The sequence below is a fragment of the Phascolarctos cinereus genome, unplaced genomic scaffold (genome assembly GCF_003287225.1).
Source record: "Phascolarctos cinereus isolate Bilbo 61053 unplaced genomic scaffold, phaCin_HiC Scaffold_4;HRSCAF=312, whole genome shotgun sequence".
Classification (NCBI taxonomy): domain Eukaryota; kingdom Metazoa; phylum Chordata; class Mammalia; order Diprotodontia; family Phascolarctidae; genus Phascolarctos; species Phascolarctos cinereus.
Window position 1 is genome coordinate 194,427,288 of NW_027555847.1, and position 5,164 is coordinate 194,432,451.

The window sequence follows — 5,164 nt, forward strand, 5'->3', positions numbered from 1 at the left end:
TAAATGAGAAATTTCAGTCATAGTACTGAGGAGATTATATATCTTCAAGCCAACCCTCCCAAAGCAACTTTTTGCTAGAGCCTAGGCATGAAATATTTAGAATTCCTAGAACTCTACAAGGGAAGCTTTTATCCCTCTAAAAAGAAAAGTTGTTCATAGCCAGGAGCTTCCTGCTGGCAAAGCACGCTGGACTGATCTGTTTGTTCAATGCCAGAATTTACTCTTTCACTGACTGACACATACCAACCCATCTCTGAAGGTTCCTGTGTTTGCCTGACTGACACCTCCCAGCAAAATGGGATCATAATGGTGTCGGATTTTGGCACCATAGACTGTTGGAATGCCTTTTGATTTTGAGTGGCTGAGAGCTTTCTCTCTACCAGCATTACAGGCACCATACTAGGAATGTTAGGACAAAACAGAAGAGATGAATGAAATAAAAACCAATAAATTTGTAGTGCTGATATGTTTTCTATGCAGTCTTTCCATGGAATCTTTTCAGCTTTCTCAGCCACAAAGCTTTTTTTTATTAGCTTGTCAGAGCATATTTCATCACACACACACACACACACACACACACACACACACACACACACACACCCTTTGACGTCTCCTCCCTGCCCTGTCTCTTCTGAGTGTTAAAACCTGCCAAGACCCAAGTGATGTTGGTTACAAATGTGACTAGTCTCAAAGCCCATTACTATGGGACTCTTTCCTTATTGGTGGAGACCTAGTCCTAGCCTGCATGAGCTTCAGGCAGAATTGGCTACAGCCTGAGAGAGGAGGGCTCTATAGTTTTTGTAGAGTTGCTCAGTCTCTTCAGAGTTTCTTCAGATTCTTAAGATTTTGCAGTCACTAAAAGCACTTCTGGCTTCAGCTTCAAGAAATAATAAGATGGAAGATGTCAAACCCACATCAAGCTGGTGAAGGAAAGGATTCTGGGAAAAAGTCAATGTGAGTGTTGTTGGCTTCTTCCCAAAGTCTATTACTTAATTAGTGAGTTTTATTATTAGGCTAATTTTACTAGCTAGAATGTCAGCTTTTTTCTAGGGTCCATTCCTTCAACGATCTGAAGCTGGGTTGGCATCTTCCTTCTTCTTTGAAGCTGGAAGCCAGGAGTATCAAAAGTGACTAAAGAATCTGAACAGGCTTGAGTGACTTTATGAAAACATTCTTCTTTCTCTCAGTCTCGCCAACTCTACCAGGCCCTTAAGCTCTTCACACAGACACAGGACCTAAGTTTCAACTACTAAGGAGAGAATCCAATACCAATGGGCTTTAGGACTGAGGTTACACTAATAAAATGAGGGGGAATAAATCAGTGCTTTTCTTCGTAAGATATTGGTCCAAAAGGGTATGAACAAGTTTGTAGACAACCAAGACTACTATTTCAGACCAATCAACAATAACCTAAAGAGATTGGAAAAATTGTGGTGCTATTGTTTACTGAGGCATCAAACTACAGTTGTCAACCTGAGCCATCAACCTCATATTTAATATATTTAATACTCTAGTACTAAGTCAGGCTCAAATATGATCGCAAGCCAGACAGCCATCCCTTACCTCATGTAGACAGTGGCTGGAGAAATCCAATAAAGTGGAGAGTTATTCCATTTTATGAGGATTGGCAGGATTCTCCTCAGCAGGCAGACTATGGGAGATAAATACCCTTCCCTGAAGAAGGAAAGTGTTCCTTCTCATGAGCTGTTTTATGCAAAATGATTGGGACAAACCAGAGATATATAAATAGGAGAGCAAATGGGACTGGTATTGAATGTAGGAGTTGGTATAATCAGTGATAGTGCAGTATACATTGTACTCCTACAGACTGATCTGCTAACCATCCTACAAGCATCATAGGTTATTACCATACCCCTCCTTCATTTCTGTTGTAAAACAACTTCTACTCACCCTTCAATGCATATATTAACTTCCTTCTTCTCCTTCATTACTGTAGTTCTCATCAATCTCCTTTTTCTCCAGGTTCCTAATAGTACACAGAGTATACAAGTGGGAGATTTTCTTACCTGACACTTACCATGTTATCATGAGCAAGTCATTTAAATTTTTCCAACCTTAGTTTCCTCTATAAAGTGTGGGATTAAACTAGGTTATTTCTAAGGTCTAGTACCCCTGGAAATCCTATGATCCTTTAAAAGATGATAGAGGATATCTTGAAGCTATTCCTTCCTAACAGAACCTGCTCTTGGCTGGAGCCATGTTTCATCAGTAATAGGTCCTCCCTCACAACCTGGTCAGCTGCAACAAGATCTCTGCCCAAAGATAGACAAAAGATTAATTGATCTCTTTACCTGGGAATTTCCATTTTCCCAGAAATACATAGACACAACATAATTCCTTGGAGCCAAAAATGAAGGGCATGTTCCAAAAGAGAATAGAGCAATTTGCACAAATGAACAATTTGGGGGGGCACAAAAGGGGACATTCTGGGAAGATGGTGGACTAGGTCAGAAATAAGTATGTAAGTGGGAGGCTCTCTGGATTTCCTCCACAGACAAAAAGTTACCATGAAATGAACAGTAAAAATAAAGGGGTCAAGCAGTTGTCCTTCGAAGACAACTTGAGAGGATCTCAGAAAAGACAGAACCTCCAAGCTCTGAGGTTTGGCTTGAGTGAAGTAGAGACACCTCCAGGCCGACTCCACTGAATCAACAAATAGCAGATGCTAGAGCAGTTCTGTCAGGAAGCTTACTAGGCCTCAATAAATTTCACCTCATTTTTCATTTCACTCAGGGCCACAAGAAATTTCACCTCACTAACCTTCACCTCACAGCCTCAGGAGCTTTGGTGTCACAAATGTTTACCCCACAAGCTTTCATCTAAAGAACATCAGACTGCTGAGTAGGGGAAGATTGAAGGGCCCTCCCACTGTTTCCAGAAGCCAGGCCTAGCAGTTCTGACCAGAGGTGATTTTGAAAAGTGGCTGTAGGCAAAGGGGTGGACGCAGGCCAGGTGACTATAATACTGCAGGGAGGAATAAAATTTTCAGGACAGCAGAGTTGAGGGTACTGACTGTGGTTTATGGGATGAAAGGAGTCCCTGAGGTTGAGCCCCTGGGCAAAACTCAGAAAATAACTGTGAGCACCTGAGGCCTAGGGCATTACCCACAACTCAGGATTAAAACTTGATTATATTAATAAACTACTAAAAATAACATAAAACAAAATAAAAATAAAAATGAGTTAATGACGCACACACACACACACACATACACACACACACACACACACACACACACACACACACACACACATACACACACACACACAAGAAACCCAACCCTAGATAGCTACTTTGGTTAAAAAAAAAAAAGCTGAGTTCATATTCAGAGAAATTTAGTGAAATTTTAAAAAGCCATTTCTACCCAAAGAGTAACATCAAATGGTCACAAGCCCATAAAGAGTTCTTGAAAGAACTGAAAAAGAATTAAAAATCAAACCAAAAAATCAAATTAAGGAAAAATGAGGGGAAAAAAATAAAAACAATCCAACCAATTGGAAAAAGAGGCCTGAAATCTTAAGGAAAAAAAAAATAAGTCCTTTGAAAACTAGAGAAAACACTGAGAAATAATAAAAGTAGAAAAAAATAGAAGAGAATCTGAAAATCTCATTAGAAAAACAACTGATCTAGAGAACAGATGGAGGAGCGACAATGTGAAAATTGTGAGACGGCCTGAAAATTAAGATAAAAAAAAGAATCTGAATACAATATTATAAGAAATCATTAAGGAAAATTGCCCTAAAGTTATAGAACAAGATGGTAAAGTAGAAAAAGAAAAAAAAATCTACCTGAAAGATATCTGAGGAGGAAAACTTACAGGAATGTCATAGCCAAATTTAAAAACTCCCAGCTTAAGGAGAAAATATCAGAAGCAACAAGAAAAAAAAATTTTAAATACTGTGCAAATATAGTCAGGATTTCACAAGACCTAGCAGCCTCTACTCTAAAAGACTGAAAGTCTTGGAATATTATATTTTGAAGAGCAAGAGAACTGGGATTGCATCCAAGAATAACTTGTCTAGCAAAGTTGAGTTTGTTGCCGAGTGATGAGTTGAAATCTGAAAGACAAAATAGGCACTACCTCTTCAGGGAGTAAGTAGAGAGCCATCATCAGCCCCATCTGTGTCCTGGTGCAGACAGTCCCCCTGGTTATCCAGGTACAGGAATCTAGGGCTTGAGTACAATGCAATCAATGCAATGAGGTGTTTTGTTTCAAGTGTGGTCAGATGTATTAGGCCCCTACAGACTGTACCACATCTGGAAATGGCTTACAAAGTGTGCGGGTGACTCTGAAATGGCAAACTACATTAGTGTTCATACTACCAATTGTCCAAGTGCAACATCTGTATTGAGAAGAATGGAGGCTGCAATCACATGCAATGTTCTCAGTGTAAACATGATTTCTGCTGGATGTGTCTAGGAGACTGGAAGACCCATGGTAGCAAGTACTGCGAATATGGTTGGTACAAAGAAAATCCTGATATTGTAAACCAGAGTCAGCAGGCACAGGTGAGGGAGGCCCTTAAGAGGTATTTGTTCTACTTTGAGAGGTTGGAAAATCACAATAAGAGCTTACAGCTATAGGCACAGACATACCAGCAAATTCATGAGAAGATCCAGGAAAAAGTGATGAACAATCTGGGGACTTGAATATACTGGCAGTACCTGCAGAATGCGGCTAAGCTCCTAGCCAAATGGTGTTATACTTTCCAGTACACACAGTCATATACATACTACATGGAGTCTGGACCTAGAAAGAAGTTGTTTGAGTATCAGCAGGCCCAGCTGGAGGCAGAAAATAAGGATCTTTCAAGGAAGGTGGAGTGAGCAGATAGCTATGACAGAGGGGACTTGGAGAATCAGAAGCACATAGCTGAGTAGCAGAGGAGGACCCTGCTAAAGGATTTCCATGACACATAAGTCAGGTCACAGAAGGATATGGGGTGAGAAGGGAGAGAGCATCAAGAAAACAGGGCATCCAGCAGCATCATTGCGTGGAAAGGACACTCTCACTGGGGAGCACAGACCAAGAACAATGACCCAGCCTTTTAAAGCTCTCTCATTTTAGTCACTTTCAGTTTTCTTCTCATCTTTCCACTTTTTTGTGCCAGAGTAGAGGCCATACTGAATTGGTGTCTTTATG

General features: G+C 40.4%; 1 pseudogene; it reads left to right on the forward strand.

Annotated features, from left to right (window-relative positions):
- The first annotated feature begins 901 nt into the window (after positions 1-901).
- Positions 902-4,894, forward strand: LOC110196657 (E3 ubiquitin-protein ligase ARIH2 pseudogene; annotated as a pseudogene).
- The last annotated feature ends 270 nt before the right edge of the window (positions 4,895-5,164 follow it).